Source organism: Neopelma chrysocephalum, unplaced genomic scaffold, assembly GCF_003984885.1.
Source record: "Neopelma chrysocephalum unplaced genomic scaffold, ASM398488v2 Primary Assembly neopelma1_128, whole genome shotgun sequence".
Taxonomy (NCBI): domain Eukaryota; kingdom Metazoa; phylum Chordata; class Aves; order Passeriformes; family Pipridae; genus Neopelma; species Neopelma chrysocephalum.
Window position 1 is genome coordinate 283,398 of NW_020897790.1, and position 19,685 is coordinate 303,082.

The 19,685-nt window shown below is 47.5% G+C and overlaps 1 protein-coding gene and 1 long non-coding RNA gene across 2 annotated transcripts in view; both read right to left on the reverse strand.

Annotated features, from left to right (window-relative positions):
* Positions 1 to 10,058, reverse strand: part of LOC113974909 — a 13,505-nt gene extending 3,447 nt beyond the window's left edge. Inside the window, exon 1 of the long non-coding RNA XR_003536694.1 lies at positions 9,922 to 10,058. This is a non-coding gene — a long non-coding RNA (uncharacterized LOC113974909). The remainder of the gene's footprint in view (positions 1 to 9,921) is intronic.
* LOC113974898 overlaps positions 1 to 19,685 on the reverse strand; it is a 423,368-nt gene that overhangs the window by 277,753 nt on the left and 125,930 nt on the right. The window lies entirely within an intron of this gene.

Here is a 19,685-nt window from a genome sequence, read left to right on the forward strand (position 1 = left end):
AAAAACAAACAAACCCAAACCAAAAACAAACAAACCCAAACCAAAAAAAAACCCACCAGCTCAGAATGAAATCAAAAACTTCCAAACATTTGCTCCTTTCAGCATTAGGCAGAAACCAATACTTTTTAAACACCTCAGATTCTACAAGGAAGCATCCTAGGAGACCAGACACCTTGAACTAAATGCACTGCTTGGAAAGGAAACTTATATTCGTTATTGGGTTTTCTTTTTACAAGCTTGGTTTTTTTGGGTTTTGTTTGGGGTTTTTTCCGTGGTTTTTTGCTTGTTTTGTAATAAAACCTTTACATTTTTAAAGCTAGTGATCTTTTGAAACCACGTTGTGGCACAGATAATGACAATTACTAATTATCATTAGCAATTAAGAGCTAATTTTTAACCTCTGTATTCATAGTAGACTAGAACACATTACATATACCGCAACAAGCCAGGGACAGCTGTAACTGTCCAGGGATAAACTGCTCCCTCCCTTCCCCAGCACGTAAAGCTTCCTTACCGACAAAATCCAGCCGGAGCCTCGAGGAACAGCCTTAGGGGATGTGCGGGGCTCACGCTTCTCGCCTCACCCTGAGGAGACCCTCACGCGTCTGAGGGGCGGGGCGGGGCTCGCGCTTCCCGCCTCACGCCTGAGGGGACCCTCACGCACCTGAGGGGAGGGGCGGGGCGGGGCTCGCGCTTCCCGCTTCGCCGCGCGTGCCTCGGTTCTAGGGGGGCGCGCGCGGCCGCGTGACCGCCACGTGATCGCGTCGTGATCGCCACGTGACCGCCTCGTGACCGCCGTCCCCAGCGTGGAGGGCGGGACGGCGCCCCCTGCTGTCCGGCCGCGTGCCCGCGGCTCGGAACGGCCGGAACGTCGGGATGAAATCCTTAACATTCTCCTCGTACTAACGTTTGAGACTACACAAATGAACTGTAGTGCACGACAGATTAATTCAGATCAATAAACCAAGGGAAGGCATTACTAAAACTGGCACAAAGGAAGCTTAAGAATGCCCCGAAGCTCTATGGCCTGATTTCACAAATGGAATTAAATAGCAAGGCATTACACATCAAGTAAAATGCACTCAGCAAGAAATTACTACATATTTATCCAGTTTTCTTTTAGCTTCACAGGTTAATTTTAAAGTTGAAGAAATTCCCCATACCTGCTAATTTTAAAATTTCACTAATAAAAGAGAGCAGGAGAATGGAGAAGGGGCATTTTTGTTTCCAGAAACAGCATTTCAAGAGATTGCAAACATAGCTCCTCACACTGCTTATTAAGGAAAGTCCACGAGGCATTTATCAAGCTAAGCCGACAATGCTGTTAAGCAACAATTCAAGTCGGGGATGTCAGGATCTGGGACAGGCCTCTGCTCTGGGAGCTGAACCAGCCTAGGGTCCTGTGTTGATGGTGCCATGGGACCCTGCCTGTGCCAGGGTGTCCCGATGGGCCCACGGCACCGCTGCCCCGCCTGGAGCTCGCAGAGCAGCACGGGGGCTCTGGAGCAGAACGCTCGCAGGAGTCAGTGCGGATCCAAAACCTGTGAGAGGAGCAGATGCTGGGGGTCACGGCGTGCCTGGCCGGGCATGAGCCAAGCTGTCCAAGTGACTGCAGGGCGCCCGAGCCATCCTGTCTCCCTGGCAGCAGCAGGAGCGCTGGGGCTGATGGAAAACAGAGACAGGAGCGTGTTTGCGGAGACCAACAGAGTCAAGGGGAAGGGGTGGACAAGGGAGCACCAGGTGCTGTGCAGGAGGTGTATGGGAGGAACGTTATCAGCTCCACCAGTTATTTCCAGTTCTGAACCCCTAATGTGAAATGTTCAGCTCTCTTTCAGCTTTCCAATTTAGGGCCCCGAGTTCACTTTTTCTGTCACACCATCCTGGCTTTTTGGTGCTCCCAACTGCCTTCTCTGCTGAATATTATTTCTCTTGGGAATGACAGATTATGACACTTAAACAATGGGAAAATTATTTAAAACCCAGGAGGGTGATTATGAGAAGGTTTAAGGCCTTTTCCTCATTTCAAATTCTCAAGTCCAGTGAAGAGAAACAACAGACAAAGCTTCCTTAAACCCTATGAAGTCTGAAAAAATTGTTTTATCCTTTTCTACTCTGACCCATGGGTCCAACCACAGTCTAAGGTATTCAAGATAAGGCAATCACAGCTAATTTAAAAAATCAAGTTGTGTTTAAAATTTATCCTGACGCTGGAACATCTGGAGAGCCTGTGTGTGCTGAGCACTATGGGAACATTGTAGACTCTGTGATTCACAGAAACTCGTCAAAAGAGAAGGCAAGGAATGCTGGAGCAGGGAGAGTTTCCCAAGTTGGTCCCCCTTACCAATTCCCTTTTTCAAGAGGAAAATACACAACTCCTACCTTCCTTCTGCTCATTTGCAGCCTGTCCTACAAACTACTGGCCAGAAGTTAGAGGATGCACTGCAACTTCCATAGCCTCCTACAAATGGAACAAAACAGGACCAAACCTACTCACTGAAAAACTGAATTTCCATTCTTGTGACTTCTTCAACATCACAGAAGGAACCAGAGGAAAGGGCCAAGTTCAGCTACTACTCAATGATCTTGGAAGGTTTTCCAATCCAAAGGGACTAGAAGGAAAGCACTGTTAACGCCAGCCATGTTTATTGGCACTGACTGTCACCAATGGACAAGGTCCACGTGTCATCGAGGCCACAGCTACACAGGAACAGTCACATCACTTGCTTGACAACATTCGTGAGGGCACCCCGTGTCTAAGGTAATTTAAACACCTCTCCCAAAATATTAGGGAACAGAGCCACAAGAAATGTTTCTTGAAAAATCAACATTATCGGCAAACAACAGTGCCCTGCAGGCCAAGGAGACACAGGTACTCAGCCAGTGGCCAGCTCACCAAGTAGAGAATATTCCAGGGAAGGACCTGTGTTCAAACACCCGTGAACTGGTGTCCTGATGGCCAATATTTACAACAGCTTGCCCCAAGCTGGCACCCAGATGCATTGTTCTGGCACACCACCTTTGCAGAGAACAGCAAGTATCCCAAAGATGGTAGTAGTTTTGGTCAAGATGACTGCACTCACTGAAAAAAGAAAATCACCATTTTCTTCACTTTTCCTTTCCAGTTCCACTGATTATTACTATCAAAGAAAGAAAGAGGGTGAAAAAACCCCAAACCAAAATAATTTCAACACCAAGACCCAGCTCTAAGCTACTGAGATACCCAGCACAACTTGCACTCTGCATCATTCCAAGAATCCAGGCCTACAGCCCCAGCAGAGTGTCAGGGAGTTCTCTAACACCCTCCTTTGCCCAAAGGATCAGTGGTCCAGGTGACTGTGGTGTTTTGTTCACCATGGAATTAACATCCTGGACAATGTTCATTCCAGGACAACTCACTAAGAATATTTTGCCTAATTAAATACACTTCATTCCCCGCAGAACAGCAGATCTCTCAATGCTGGAGAAATTATATCACTTCTTTTCAGTGAGATAGTCATGCTTTTCCAAAAATGTAAATTAATTCCTGCAGGGAAGAAGAGAGAGGTCTGGCCAAAAGAGCTCTACTTGGCATGATCAGCTCTCCTTGCTGTCTCACAGTCATTCCTGCACAAAATCTGATGTGGCAGCTTGTTTGAAACTTGTTTATTGGGAAGAGGTCATAAGCTGAGCACTGTTCAGAAGAGGTCAGGCATCTGATTAAAGGGTGAATAAACTGAAATGCTTCACATGCATCTCTGAGACAGAAGCTTGATGAGGAGAGAGAGCTTGTCTTAGAAAAATGTTGCCAAGTACCTCACACCAAAGGCAGCAGCAGACTGCAGGACTGGTTAGAGCAGGGGAAGATTAAACAATTCTGCTGTCGGCATTAACAAATATTCAGTATTGTTCTGCTGTACTTCAGGACAGGCTCGTGCTGGAATAAAGCCCCTCTCTGAGAGGGAGATAACATGAAATCATGCCAGCCCTGAAGAACTGATAGTCAAAACAGACGGGAGAAAAAAGAACATCTTGAAACGATCTGCAAAACAAAGGAGAAACAAACAAAAAAAATAATTTGCTTATCCCAGGTCTTGTGCCACCGCAGTGGGAGAGAGCTGAATTCCCATGTCCGGAGCCCCAGTTCGCTGACTGTTCTCCCAAGGTCTTCCTTCCGTCTGTTGTGCTTTTTGCAGTGTGTGGGGAAAATGAAATCCAGGGGCTTTGCCATGTTCTACATTGTCATTGTTGCTCTTACACATTCCTGACACCGCCATGTGATCATTAGAGCTGTGCTATCCCAAACTTGGGAGGCTGCAGTCACCAGACTGGTGACATTACCAGGCTGCTCTCCCACTGCTGAACTGGGACTGTAATGCACCAAAGGGACCAGACAAACAGCCAAGTGCTTCCTCTCCTCCTCTCACTCTGCCCTTCTCCTTCCCTTCCTTCATTGTTACACTATTCCAGAGAGCAGCTGGAAAGGAGAAATTCCCTGTTCCCTGCAGTACAGTGCCTCACAAGTTTCCTCTTGTCAACCCCACACAGTCTCCTGGTCAAGCCCGGCAGTGTCCCACTGGGCAGACTCAGTTATCTGCATCTGGGATGGAACATCAAAATCATTTGAGAATCTCTTGTAAATGCTGAAGTAACTGCAAGTTAGAAAAAAAATAACTTCCAGATTTTCCAAGAAAAAAAATGCTTAGGAAACAGAGTGGGGGGAGAAAAAGTAAAACATAAGAACTACAATTTGTTGGAGGGCAGGAAACTTCACTGAAAAAAGGAAAATCAGATGAATTTTTCAAGCATGATTTCCTGATAAACAGCTGCATAGAGAAGAGATGACCCAACTGATCAAGGGCAAGTGCTTGGTCCTGGCTGCATCTCCCCCCGGAGTTCTGCTGCACGGCACGGGATCTCCAGGTCTCCTGGTGCAGTCCCTTCCCGAGAGCTGAGCTCAGCACTGTGCTCTGCATGGCAACTGAGGATTACTGCATCAGCACCATCTTCCAGGAGCTCTGACCCTCAATTCCTCAAGCCTCTCTCATGCTTTAGAGCGTTATGTCCCTCTAACCTGGACAGCACCAAGGAAATCTCTCCAGTCATTAATTCCAGACAGGCTCTTGCTAAGGGTTTCCTGGAGCACAGGGTGCTGATTTCCTCAGAGAGTGTACCAGCCTCAACTGAGCCAACCACTTCTCTGGTGAGAGCCCAGAGCTGGCAGCAGGGACTTCCTGCAAGGGTGCCTGGAATGAACCCCCAAACCTGTGCTCTGGTCTGTCCAATCACGCACAGGAGCTGGCAGATAGCATTTATGCCATCTAAAGTACAATTGCTGTGCATTACCAGCTGTGCTTCCAGCATGCAGAGCACTGGAAATACAGGGAATTTTTAACAGGTACTTTAAACTCCTCAGGTGAGGTATTTATCATTAAGAAACCACAAAGTCATGAGAAGCCCAGGTAAAGCAAGAGTGCTGCTTCCAACACATAGGTTTTGCCTGCAGCCTTCAATGCAGTGGTTCCAGAAAAAAAACCCCAGCACCGCACACAGCTCCTCACCTCTTACAATGCTAAACTTAGCCCTGGGGGAGCAGAGCTCCCGCCCAAGATGCACCCCAAACATCTCCAGCCACAATCCAGCTTGAGCACATTTTTTGCAGAGTAACAGGTTAGTGTTGGCTGTAGAAACCACGAAGGTCCCAAAGCAGAATGATCTTTGGAAAAAACCAAAAAAAGCCAAAAAAGAGTTCTACTCTAAAAGAGTGGAAAGCACTGGGAAAGCAAGGATGATGCAGGAGGACTGCACTCCCCAACACCTTTCCCTTCTGCTCTTTAGATCCACTTGAAGCACTTCCTCCCCTCATCCCTGTTAGGACACTGCTCTCTCACACACTCTCACACTCTCTCTGCCTTTTGATTGCAGTCTCCAGCAAAATATCAGAGGAAAGGAAAAGTGACAAGCTCCTAAGAAACTGAATGCCTCATTCTGTTTGAATATCGCATTAACCCCGAGCTCTGCTGCTTCATTTGTCATTTTTCCAGCCCCCTGGGTCCCCGCAGCCCCCCTGACCCGGGCACTCTGATTAGCCGTGATCAATGGGCACATTTCGGGAGCTCTGTGCACGCTGCTGGACCCTCGGCCTCGCCCGCTCATGCAGATAATAACGGCACTTCGACTCACTTGCCCAGAACTCCAAGCTTCATTAAACAGGGGGGATGTCACCAAAAGTCCCTTTCACTGGCTTCTCGTTTCCCCGTAAGGGAAAAATTGACAGTGCTGAGAAATGGGATTTGGGATATAAATAACCCCTGGTATGGGAGTCGCAGTGAATGCCTGCAGTCGCCCGTGCCCGTGTGCAGGAGCCTCCTTGCTGGCTCAGGTGGGAGGAGAGGCAGCTCTCTGTGGGGAGACTGCACAGAAATGCAAGACTTTGCCTCCATCTGAAGAAGGTGGTTCTTAAGGTTCCATTTTTAATGCAGGCAAATTCCTGGCCTGTGAGCCCAGGAAGCACCAGACATTTGCCATGGAGCCCCGAGATAAAAGCTTGTCTTGCACTGACCCTCTGCTGTCCAGTGGGTTCTTGGTCAGAGCACAGGTCATGTGAACGCTGGCTGGAAACAGAAAGATCTGCCAAGGCAAGGACCTGTGTCATTACAGCACACACAGCCCCCAGGCAGCCTTTGGGGAGCTCGGTGTCTGACCTGATACTTGACTTAAGTAAAGTTATTACACAGAAAATACCTTAACAGAATTATGCAAGGCCAGGAAAGCACCGAGCTGCCTGTTCCTGGGATCCAGCCCAGGTTTGCTCCTAGGTCTTCCCAGCTTTCTAGGGTCATATTTCAATCAATCCAAATGTTTAGGTACATTCGGATTTTAGTTTTCAATCAAGCTCCATCCTCACCTTAAAAGAAATACCACCGGTGCTCTAAAATGAAGATCACTGTCTTAACACAGAGAAAAACTTCAAACGCTTGCAAATACTTAGGGTTCCACCTTTCTCAAAGCTGTTTTCTTCTTCACTGCAGTTAAACATCCTATAGGAAAAGCACTATTTTCACAGATGAACAGTCTATGCTATTTTCCATTTACCCTAAAAATGAAATAAAAGTCTGATGAAGCATCAAGGGAAAACACAAGATAGAAAAATCTAAGTATTTTCCCATAAGAAATGAAACTGAAACCCCACAACAACCCAAACCCAATCTTTTGCATTTCCATGTCATGCCAGACATTTCCCTGACAGTTTGTTTACAGAGGTCTGAACCCTACAGAACTACTTCTCATCTGATGCCTGACAAGCAGCTTCCTACAGAGCTCTATACACATCATCCCTCCGCTCCCTCGGAGGGTCTGAGCCAAGAATGCTTTCCAGCAGAGCCTTAGGGCAAGTCCCGCACCCTTTCCCTCCCCCATAAATGTCTCCGAGTAGATCCTCTCATACACTTCAGCCAAGCGTTGAGCTTGTTCTATTAAGGCACATTCTGTGATGCAGAGAGGCTCCCACTGATTTCCATGGACTCCAGAGCAGGCTTATGCACTGTCACCTCTCCTGGGAGGAGTTACAGATTCAGGGCAAACAGGAGCCTCTTCCCTGGGGAGACTCCTGACCCCAGACAGAATTTCCCTTGCCTCCAGAGCACAGCCTGCAGAATGAGCCACTGTCTGTAAAACAAACACTCCAGTGCTGTGCTTCTCATTACCCCCAGACTTTTGTCCCCTTATTCATGGGAAGGAGCACCCTGGCCATGGAGCCGTCGTTCCAGTGCTCTCCCTGAATAGGGCCTTGTTTGTCTCGGAGCAGTGGCTCTGCTGGGCTGAACTCCCCAAACTGCTGCAATTATTCTGGCTGAAACAAGACACAGAGAGCATCGGGATCAGGCCACAAAGACTCCAATAAAGGTAACAAGCACATAATAAAGCCCCGTGACAACTGATCCCTACAAAAGGCTGTCCCTACAGAGTGATGTATGGCAAGAGTTTTCAGCACAGTGCTCCCTGCTTTATCCAGACCTATTCAGCCCTGAAGCTCAGATGATTTCAGTGATTTGCTGTCGTTTTCTCCATCCCAGCAATACTGCCCATGGGACAAGGGGCAGACTGACAGAGGCCAGCGGCCTCAGCAGGGACACTTCTATCCCAAACCTGCCCCTCCTGTCCCACTGTAAAGAAAGGAGGGGCGAGGGGGAGGAAATGAGTGCTAGGCACAAAAAAAGGGGCCAATAAAGATGACATTCTCGTGCAGTTTAAGGGGAAGGCAGCCTGAATATGCAATGGGAGTGTAGGCTGAACCCCAACACCTGCTGGATGTAATGGACTCTGAAGTGTTGTTTCAGAATTAATCAAGTCATTTAAAATCATAGCTGTAGTCTCCATTCACTACTCCTGTGCATAAACGCGCTGATCCCGATACTCATCCATGTCGGGTGACTTGAGCAATATATCACCATAATTGCCATTTTAGGGCTGCAAATTGGAGCTAAAATAACCAGATGCAAAAGAGATGGCCATATCATACTCTCAAGATGGATCTACAAAGTTCAAGGAGAGTTCAAGCATGGAAGAAGCAATAGAGAGGGGTCAAGTGTAAGGAGATTGTTCATGTTCAAGAGGAATTAACTTTACAAATATATTGTTTCTGAGGTGGTAATTGTACCATCTTACAGCTATTCATACCTCATTGAATCTTTGCATTCTTCTCAGCCATTAGAGTGATCGTTCCTCATTGAAATAAATTTGATTTTGACAAAATATTCTGTTTTTAAACTGCAACTAATTTCCCCAAGATTTTCTGCTTTAAAATAATCCTCTCTGAAACCACATAGCCCAGAATCAGCTACGAGATCTTCAAACTACAGGTCAGGGACCATGGACAAGGCAAAAGCACTGAGACCGCCAATTCATTTATTGTCAGGAAGGTTAACAACACTCAGAGCTTGAGACCTCACCAAAAAGAGCCATTAGAGTGCTGTTCTCACCCAAAAGAATGTGCTGTGACTGTGGGCCTGGTCTGGAAACTTCAAAGTATTCAAGCACTTCAGCTACTATGGATTTTCAGGTTGCCAAGACAGAAATGCCTTGTAGTGCTGCAGGATAGCATTTCCCATAGAACACAACAAACAAAAGTTTAAGAGACACGTCAATTGTTCGAACAAATTGAGTGACAGACACAGAGCACCGAGGGCAGGAGGGACTGTAACAGCAGGAACCAAGTGTCCCTCTGCATTTGGCCGAGGCTCACAGCAGAGAGGTCTCCAACAGTAAAACAAGCACCTGCCCTCAGAAAACAGCACTCCTACACACCTCTGCAGCCCTGTAAAATCCAAACAAAAGGCATTTTAATAAGCTCTAGGGCACGTGCCTACACAAGTTTTAAGTCACTCATCAGCACTAGTTTAAGTAGTTCCTTTATCTGCTACTCTTAGAGTCAGGTGAGCACATTGTGTTTGTCTTCCCAGATTCACATTGCACCATTTAAAGTCCAATTTCAGGTTATTTCTGAACCACCACCAGGCCTAAGAATTACTGTCGGCATCTAATAAGTCACCTGCACAGCCAGAGAAAACACACTTCCCATTGTTCCTGTAAGGGTGGGTAAGTCTCCCAGTGATTTCACTGGTAAGTCTCCTGTGATTCCAGCGTGCTGCTGCTACACCTCCAGCAGACAAAGGGGCAGCTCCCAGCCCTGTAAATCAGTCCAGCACCATTGTGCTGGGAGAGCCGTGCTAATTCATCCTGCAAGGAGCTGGTGACCTGAGCCCTCCCAACAATGGCACTACAGAGAGCTAATGTGCTATGGGTTACTTGGTAATTCCTGCAGCATAATTGGCCAACATGGAAACGGTAGGAATGATTGAAGTTCATAACTAATTGCAGCCATTACCGAGACAGCATTATTTATTATGAACTGCATGTAGTAGGCCTGATTCTGATTTCACTCACATCTCATTCCAGGCAGTTGTTTGACAGGTGACGTTTCCCATGTGCCCAGCTTCTGGAATAGGCCCACCCTCATGGCAACAGCTGTGTTTTCAGCCCATCAACTTCTACAGCACACTGACAACATAGGGAAAGCAAGGTCTTCAGGGCTTAAACTCTAGGCTGAGTAGAAAAAGGTCTGAGTTTAGCTTGTTCTTTGCTTCCCTGTCAGCAGAACCCTGCCAGCCCACCCCTGATGCTCCAGGCAGCCCGCTGACCTGTCTGCCTCTTGACTCCCATATTGACCTGGCTGGTGGGACTTCTGCAGCCTCATCTGACAGGTTCAGCACTGGCATTACCAGTGTTTCAAATCCTCATGTGCCGCTTTGTATGGAAGGGGAACAGAGTGGGTAGATTCCCTTAAAAAGCTCACATGGCATTTACAGCTCAAAATACATGGTTTCCATTTCCCATTTCCTTCCAGAGGTCTGGCCACTGAGTCTATGCAGGAGCTTTTGGCAGCTGGCCTTTCTTGGAAGTCCAGTGCACAGTGCACAAACTCAGCTGTAGGGAAGGTGACTCAGGGCAGCATTACTCAAGTAACTTTGGAGCTTCCTAAATATAGAGAAAAATCAGTATGAATTCCACTGACACTGCCCTGTGCATGGAGTCATGCACACACATACAAATATGTGTGTGTGCATATACATAAAATGTATGAAAATCAACTCTCCCCAGAAATGCTCTTGTTGGACACGCTCATTACATTTGACGCGGCCAGGTCAGAGCCTGGAGTCCCTTGCACAGAATGAACAGTTCCATATCTTTATTTTCCTGAGAGCCCTTGTCTAAAAACCATCATCTGCAAATTGCAATTTTTCTCCACCTTTCATAAATATCAGCAATAGTGCAGCCCTCTCTCCCCCTCTCTTTTTCTTATTCAGGATATCAGGCAGATAAGAGTTATCAGTAAAGGTCATCCTCAATTTCTGTACAGAAATGATCTGTCTCCGGTATGTAATAAACATTTATCCATGCCTTTATTAGCTATATTGGATCTGACAGTTCTGTTAAACCATTTTCTTTCATTTTGCTAGGTCATGACGGTTAATGCTGCTAAAAAATCTCATCACTGCTTTTGATCACTGTATTGTCTTCCCAGCATTAGCAGGATTTTGTAAAGGTAAGCACTGGCTGGAATGACCTATTAAAGTTACAGCCCGTTGAGCTCCTGGCTTTTTTCTCCCCACAATAAAAAGCAAAGGAGTGCAAAGCATAAATTCTACTCTTGGGGTTATATTTAGTTGGGCAGCTGACATTTAGGAGACCAGCCACTTCAGGCCTGCTTTGCATTGGTTTCACTCCATCCTTCTCACAGCCTTGAGTTTCTGAGATGGTGCTGGAAGCCACAGCATGGCAAATGAGTGCAATTAGTAGGACCAGGAGGTGATGATGTCCCAGTCAACCCCCACCGTGCTAGCAGCACATTAGGGCAGCTGCTCAGAATGCACTGGCTCAGCATAAAGCCACAGGGAATAATAGAGAGCATGAATATGCTGCTGAGCCTTCCCAGAATTGGGATCTGCAAAGGCAGCAATGGGAATGCAACTACCTCCCACGTGGCTGGGCAAGGCTCACAGTCAGTGCAACTCTGCCAGCCTCTGGGGGAAGTTCAGCATAAGTTGAAGCTGCTGTTCCCTACAGTGGGCAGAGGCCCACTCAGCCTGCTGTCCTGCCAAGCACTGCAGTCAGGAACAACAGCTTCACAAGGCACAGGTATCCCTTGTGATGGTTGGCAAGAGAAACCTGTCCCCGGAAGGAACTCCTTCCTTAACCCTGCTGAGTTGTGAACAGCTTAAACACAGTTACAAAGCCCAAAAGAACACTCTACTGAGGGCAGAACAGGGCAATATGGGGATATTGCAGCCACAGTGAGTGAACTGGAGCTACCATAAACATCCATACCTAAAAATCTACCTTCTGCCTGCAGCCCTGTTTTCAGGCTGTGACAAGGGGCTTGAGATCAGCAGTATAAAGGGTCACATCACCTCTTCAGTTTCCTCAAGCAACCCCTTATTTGGCAGCAACAACCCATGCTCTTTTCTTCTCCAGTTGTACCCAGATGTAGCTTCACCAGCTTCCAAAGGCAAACAGGAACAGACTGCAGCAACTTACAAGAACAAGCAAAATGTTATCCTGGTCTCCAAGACAACAGGCATATCAAAACAGACAAATCTGTCCAAGTGCTTCTCCCTGTGCTCTCCATCTCCCTGTGTCCTGCCAGTCCCTGTTCCCTACGGTCCATGTGACATGTATCTGCAGCAGCAGAGGTCCTACTTCCTGATAAAAATGAATGGCAGCCTTGTACACACAGGGGCTTGTGTCCCTGCTGCCAGGACTCTGGTCAGCCCCAGGGAAACACAGGAATCCCCTGCCCTGGCTTTTGGCTTGCCAAAAATCCCACAACTTCCAACAAAGGAAGATCAAGGGTGCTAACCCCGCTGCCCCAGCTGACTTAACCCAAGCCACGTTCCCACTACCCACGTTCAGAGCGAGAGGCCTCCCTTCCCTGTCCCTCAGCGGCCACCCAGCAGCAGCATCTCCCGTGATAATTCACGACCGGGCGGCCAATGGCCCAGGCTGGGCAGGGGAGCCTGCTCAGACACCATTATCCTTCTCTCCAGCCCAGGCTGGAAGTGCACACAATAGACACACAGCCCCAGAGGTGCACTCTGACCCTGGTGCTTCAGACCACCAGGCTGCTAAACAAGGGGCAGCACCCCTGTGGTCATGGGAATCTCCAGCATGCGTTTAAAACTAACACCGTGTGCGTTGGTGAGCTTTGCCTAAGCTAGCTCTAACATTTTCAGGTGTATATCTATGTGCAAGGTGTTATCACTCTGGATATACACAGGCAGACACACGAGCAAAAGGGGAGGAAGGAGAGAAAACTCCTCAGAAGAGCATTTGGGTGAGCAGCTGCTGCCTGTGATTTTTCATGTATGGCTCCGTTTCCCGGTTGTTCTGCTTAGACACAGCAAATGGGTTTCTGCTGGCTGAGAGCAACTCACATGCTCCACAGAATTCACCCTCAGCAGCCTGTTTTGCCAAGCCCAGCTCACTCAGTACAGTTCCTTCTCCACACATCCCAACAGGACTCAGAGGGGATAGGAAACAACTGGGTTTGAAGGGCCAGTCTTCCAGGAAGATGGAAGTCCTGATGTCTGACTTCTCCATGAGCCAGCAGATTTGAGCAAAGAAGCAAAAACATCCATTAAAATCACCTAATGGACCAATTTGCCAAGTTATTTGTCTTTACAATGAGACGTAACATATCCTGCTATATGCTGACAGATTTTAGTAGCGGAGAACAAACACAGTCCTAAAAAATAAAACACATATCCAGATAATGCAGCTGGTAGTTAATGATTACAGTATATGACACTTAGAATCCACCAAGTCAATGACACTGGGCTGATTTCTCTTCCCTAGCTTCTGCTAAGCAGGTTGGCAAAGATGGAAAAAGGTTGATCCACTAACGAGTTTAACACAACCCTGAAATAAATCACATGGAAAAGCTAGAAGCCTGTCTCAGTTTAGTAGTTAAATCATTTATTCCTAGAAAAAAAAAGCCAAAAACATAACTCCCAATCCTGCCCTGAAGTCATTACCAGCATGATCCTCTATTTGAAGTCTTGCAAAACGCTCAAGGAATGGCCCTTGTGATTTGGCCAATGCAAAAAAGGCACTTGGCAGATTCGCACAGGCCAGAGGAAATGGAGATCCCAGTATGAGAATATTAAATTATTATGGCTTTTGCATCAGGGGGCACAACTGCGAGTGGCCCCCCTCCTCTGCTGGCCAGGTTGTGCCACTCCCTGCCGTGAGCTCTCATTGTCATACCCAATATTGACATGCTTTGATAATAATAACATTGTCAAGATAATAGCAGGGAACTTTCAGCAGAAACTCCATATTCAAGAGCCAGCTGTGCACAGCCCCAGTCGCTTTTGCTAAGAAGATGCCTTCAAAAAGCAAAATTCAGTCTTGCTCCTGAGAAAAAAAGAAATTATTCCATTCCCCAAAAGTAGAAGAAGAAAGGAAAGAAAGTTATTGGACAAGAGAGGGATGAAGACCACTTCCTAGAGACATTATTTTTACATGAGTTTAAATTTCTTTTTGTTCCTGAAGGCATTTTGGTCAGTGCAAGCAAATAACACTGCAAACAGAAGAGCAGGCCTTAAATCACAGAATAATTACCTTTGTGAGCTTTATTGATTGCACTGATCGAGCTGAAAGAGTTGGGGGGCTTTTCTCCTTCATCCACCTTCTTGCATGACATAACTATTCAACAGCTCAAATGAGGTGGGACATAATGTGATTTTTGGCAAGAATGGCACTATTGTTGAAGTCCAAAAAATCTTTTATTTCTAAGAGTTTTGGCAAACTTGCTCCTTTGTCCACCCAAAATAACAGCTTAAAAAAAAGAAAGGAGGGAAAAAAAAAAAGTCTGCTCCCTCTCCCCTTTGCCCTTTCTCCCTGTCTCAGACTGTGTCATCCTGATTCACCCGGGCTGAGGAGCTTCAGAGCACTTGTGCAAAAGCCCCGACAGGGTGCAGGTCACGGGCTGAGTGCTCAGGGGACAGGAAGCCCACCCTCCCCTGCACTGAGAAGGGCAGCCCAGCAGCCCACAGCACCTGAGGGCTGGGCTGTGGCAGGGGCAGGCAGACTCCATGTGCCTCTCCTGTGCTTTTTGCTCACCTTGGCCTCCTTTTACACTTTAAAGTCATCTGAATTCAAGTATTTTCTCCAGTGCCTTACACTCCTCTCCAAATCAGTTGAGACATAGAAATTAGATATTTGCTTCTGGGTTCAGCAACTTTCTGTGACTGGACTGCACTGAGCTGTGCTGGTCTGTAACCTCAGTTCCAAAGCCCTTTTCACCAACAGAGAGAGAAAGGGGATCAGAGTTAAAACCACCTCGAGCTAAACCAACTTTCCCTCTCTCCTCCTGACTTGCTGCAATTCCATCAGGTCTGTATTTAGTCCTTTAGCATAACTCAACTTACAGACTGCAAGTTGTAGAGCGTGAAAGCAGGGGTGGAATCCCACAATGTTTCAGATCATTTGTCCTGAGCAGGGTTTACATGTTTCTAGCTCTTGCAGCAGTCAGAAGCAGGTAGTGCAGGCACAGAAACCTACTTGTGCTTCCCATGAAAATGAGGACATGCCTTTTCACTGACTGGTGCCTGCACAGTTATTCACAGAGCAAGAGTGACATGAGCATAAATTACCAAGAGGTGAAATGCCTTCCCTGACTCACATTTGCAGTGCATTGCTGCCTGAGCAGGAACCAGCACAGAAGAGGCAGCACAGAACAAAAAACCACAGAATTGCCTGGGTGAGCTGGAGGCTCAGGAAAGACATTTCCTGAAGGTGGGATGCTACTGAGGGAGCAGCAACCTCTAAAAGAAATAATGAGCAGAGACGTTACCTAACTGGATACTCCTAAGAGAAATAAATCCTAAAGTAAGAATGGCAAGTCCTACCCTCACCTCTGGTAGAACTGCCTTCTTCAGAGGAGTTTCAAAAGCAGATCATGGTGCAAATAATCCATCATTTCCTCCCACAGACTAATATGGACATGGTGTCCCACCACCATCTTCCTATCAGAAGATAACAAAAAGAGAACAAACCATTTTTTAAATGCTTTCAATCCCACCCTATCATTCTGGCAGGGTAGACACAGACATACATCATTCAAACACAATATCTATGTCTCAGCAGCACAGCCTTGCTCCCCCCAAAAGCACTAAGCCCAGGCAACGGGTTACCTGCGTGCTCACCTCTTCCTGCCTTTGGCACTTCCATGTTTGGCCAGTCAGTCTCCCATTGGAGGCCAACAGAGAGGCTGCCTCACCCCCAGTACTAGAGGCAGCATTCCAGCTGAAGTCAAGAGAGTGGAAACTGCCTGACCTCCTGACAACTTCATTTCCCTCCCTCTCTCACCAGGCCCTGCTCCTGTGTTTTAGCTCTGAATTCCTGCCGTGCCACTCGCTTGCCCTTCAGGAGTAACAAGTGGACATCACTGTGCCTTTCAGAGGGAAATATGTCTGCAGAGCACAAGGAAGAAATCCAAGGGATAGAAAACAAGGAATAAACCCCCATTTTTTTAGTCCAAAACATAAGACATATACATAAATACAGAATGTAGGATTTGATGGGTTTCCTGGCTTTTTCCCCGCTTGGACAAGCAAGGGAACAATCATTTTGCTGGGAGCTGCTTGGTGTGGAAGGGCAATGTCAGGACTCCTGCCACAGCCCAACTGTATCCCCAAGGTAGCTGCTCTCTCCTTTGAGAGGGGCACTGTGGGACAGGCAGGAGAGGGGGAAGGGGGAAGCTTTTCTTTACACTTGTGCTGTGCTGAATGTGGACCATCTGTGCCCCCAGCTGGAGTGCTGGAGATGGTCTGGCACTTGAACCACACCATATTTACAGATCTAAACACAAATGGCTACTGCCTGATTGTTTCATGATTCATTAGTCAGACAAGCTCTCCTCTCCCGCCAGCACAGCTGTTACAGAGTAAACCTTTGTCACTTAATAGGCCTGATTATTACTTTCCATCAAAGGTATTGATCTGTGTCATCTCTACTTAAGGGAAAAGGGGAGAAGCGAAAAAGGGACCAAAATGTGTCAGGAAAACAAGAAAGGGGGGCTGGGGAAAATTCCTAAAGAATGACATTTGTGTGGCGAGTAGGGGCAGCGGTCAATGCGTTTCATCTCTCCTGGCTGTCCTGTATTCATGTATTCATTTACCACGGTGCCGAGGTTACTCGTTGGAGATGAAGCGTCTCACATGATGTGCCGTTCCTTGCGCCGCACCAGACTGCTGCAGTCACACAATATGGCCATGCATATAATTGGTCGGCCAAAGACACAATGTGAATTAACAAACAGTATTTAAAAAAAAGAGATCAATTGAGACACGCAGCAGAAGGTAAAAATACAGGTTCATCTCCAAACGGCAGGCGAAGGGCTGAAGAGATTGATGGCGAGTCTTCAGCGAGCACCCCCAGGGCTGAGCCCTTGCCCACCAGTTTACACCAGCGGAGGAGCTGGCCCTTTGTGTTCAGCACACGAGCTCGGGTAGGACGTGGCCCATTACATCATTGCCAGGCAGAGCATTTTACCACAGCTTGAGAGCTCCTCGTCGCTCCGCAGCCGCCTGCCAAGCTGCCATTGCAGCAATCCAGGGGTATTGCGGATTCACTCGCTCCACTGGCAGGAGGAGGTTTGCACCAGCCAGACTGGGAGTTTCATGGCCTCTCTGACTCCCAGCACTGCTACCAGCAGCACTCCTGCTTCCCTGCTGTATTTGGGGTGGTACCTGGTACCCACCATGCCAGCTCCCAGGCAGGATGTGGCAGTGGGGAGTGACAAAGCTCTCCAGCAAAGGGTCTCACTATGTCCATTTTCCTTGCATTTAAGGGATCATCTCCCCTGAAGCCAATTCCCAAAGCCCTTATCCAGTCCTCTTTCAGACTAAACAACAGTAAAAGTCTGGGAACTACAGGACAGAAAAGGAGCCCCAGCAGACACTGCTTGGCTTGCGCCCACAGCAGCATAACAGTGTCACAACTCAGAATATTGGGATCAGAGAGGAATAAAAGCAGTAAGTATGCCCTCAGAGCCAAACACGACACACAAAGCCAGTGTAGATATTCTGAGTGCTGCATCCTTCTCTCTGCCAATCCAGGAACAGTTTCAGGAGCAACCCCAAAGTTACTGGTGCTCAGCTACCCTAGAACATGTGCTTTCTGGGTGAAATCCACTCCCCTTGTTTCACATCTTGATAGCTCTAGGACAGAGCAAGGAATCATCTTGTAAGAGCTTTTGGGCCAAAGAACTCCAGAACCCTAACTCATTAACAGACCAAAACACACATGACTAAACCCGTGCCCCTCAGGAAACCTGCCCCCTCCATTCAGCATTCCCCTGAGCCCACCCAGATCCCACCCCTACCTGCTCGCTCCTACAGCCCAGGACACACCCATTTTAGCCAAGGCTGCACCAAGCAAGAGTTGTGGCACACACAGTCCCTGGGAAGCGTTGCTTGGCAGTCCTGTGTGAGCTGTGCTCTGTGCCAAGGGCCCGGCGCTGTGCCGGTGCCAGGAAATCAGCCGTTCAGGCACAGCAGCGGCCGGGCCGGCGCAGGAGCAGAAGGGAGCCGTCAGACCCAGCAGACACCCTTGCTCTCGTCTCCTCCTGTGCTACAACAAGTACCAGCGGGGTAGGGGTGGGTGTGGGGAGTGAGAAACTGGAGAGATTCTGGAAATTTTAGCTTTACCCATTTATCTTTCCATTGTATCAAGGAAGAAAACTGCTTAGTCAGTGGTTAAAGTGGGACCAAAACTGACAGACTGAGGTGATACCTTAGAGCTCAGGTTAGGAGCAAATACCTTCCCATTTGAGCTGTCTTGGCAGGGCAAAGCGTGCCATTTTGTCACAGAGGCATTCACAAGGAGTCAGGAACAGGCTGTTGGGAACAATCCCGCAGCAGGCAGGTCCTCACCATTGTCAATGCTTCATTTCCTTCCCTTGGAGACCACCTTTGATTCTGGTAGTTGGTGACAAGACTAGAACTAGGAGCCAGCAAGGGAGAGGAAAGACACAAAAAAACCAAGAAAAAAACCTCAGTCAAGTGGCTCTGAAATAAAACCTTAGTTTTCCAAAATCTGTCCTTTCCCGGGACTTGCTGAGAGTAGGGTTTTTTTACTGGTTTTTCTTTCTGTCCTCACTGATGCAAATCAGGAGCAATTGCACATGACTCCACATCACACCTGTTGTCAGTGTAGCCCAGTAAGACTCTGGAGACATATTATCAGCATTACCAGCAAAATCTCCTCAATTTCACAGCAAAACTCAGACAGAAACTTTTTATGCCCCAACATCCAGAGTTATGGATCCTTCCTCCTAAGTCAACAGGCATTACTGGGTGGGGTGGATTTCTCACCTACTTCCAACACTGATTTCCTCCTTTCCTGATGTAGAAACAAACCCCTCAGACAGCCTCGGCAGGCAATGGAGGCCTAAGGCCTGATAGCATGACTTACCTCCATGCCACAAGCATGGCCCTGACTTCTCTGCAAGAGGCAGCAGCAGCACCTGGCCAAGCCCATCCCCAGACCTTCCGTATAAATATCTATGTTGCAGCTGGTATAAATTGCAGCAGGGCTGTGTCAGGTTCCCTCTGTGAGCCTGGTGAAGTACTGCCCCTCACAATTGAATTGTGTCATCAGCTCAGGACACCTTCCCTGGGAGGGGAGGGGGAAAGGGAAGAAGAAAAAAGGGAAAGATTCAGGTCAAACGATTGATTACGGCTCTGAGTTACAGGGGGCTATTGATTTTTCATTAAACACCATGTACTGCTGTAAAGCGGCAAAAAGTAATTCATTGATCCGAGCTGTGGGCCATGTTCACTTATTGGCTTCCTGCCACATCCCATTATTCCGAGTTCTAAATGTATACTGAAGTCAGTTCATTCTCATCATTGCCTCCTGTCACCAGAAATGTCTCTCACTATTAGTTTAATCACCCCTTTCTTACAATGGTAATGAGTGATAACATCCAGCATTATGGCAGATTCATGAATATTATTCATTATATTCCAGCACTGCATCTCACAATGCTCCAGTTAAGGGTCTGTGGTGTCTCCCTTGTACAGCTCCCAGGCCTGGGACTTTATAAATCACTTTTCAAAATTTGCTGCTGGCGGAAGTAAGGA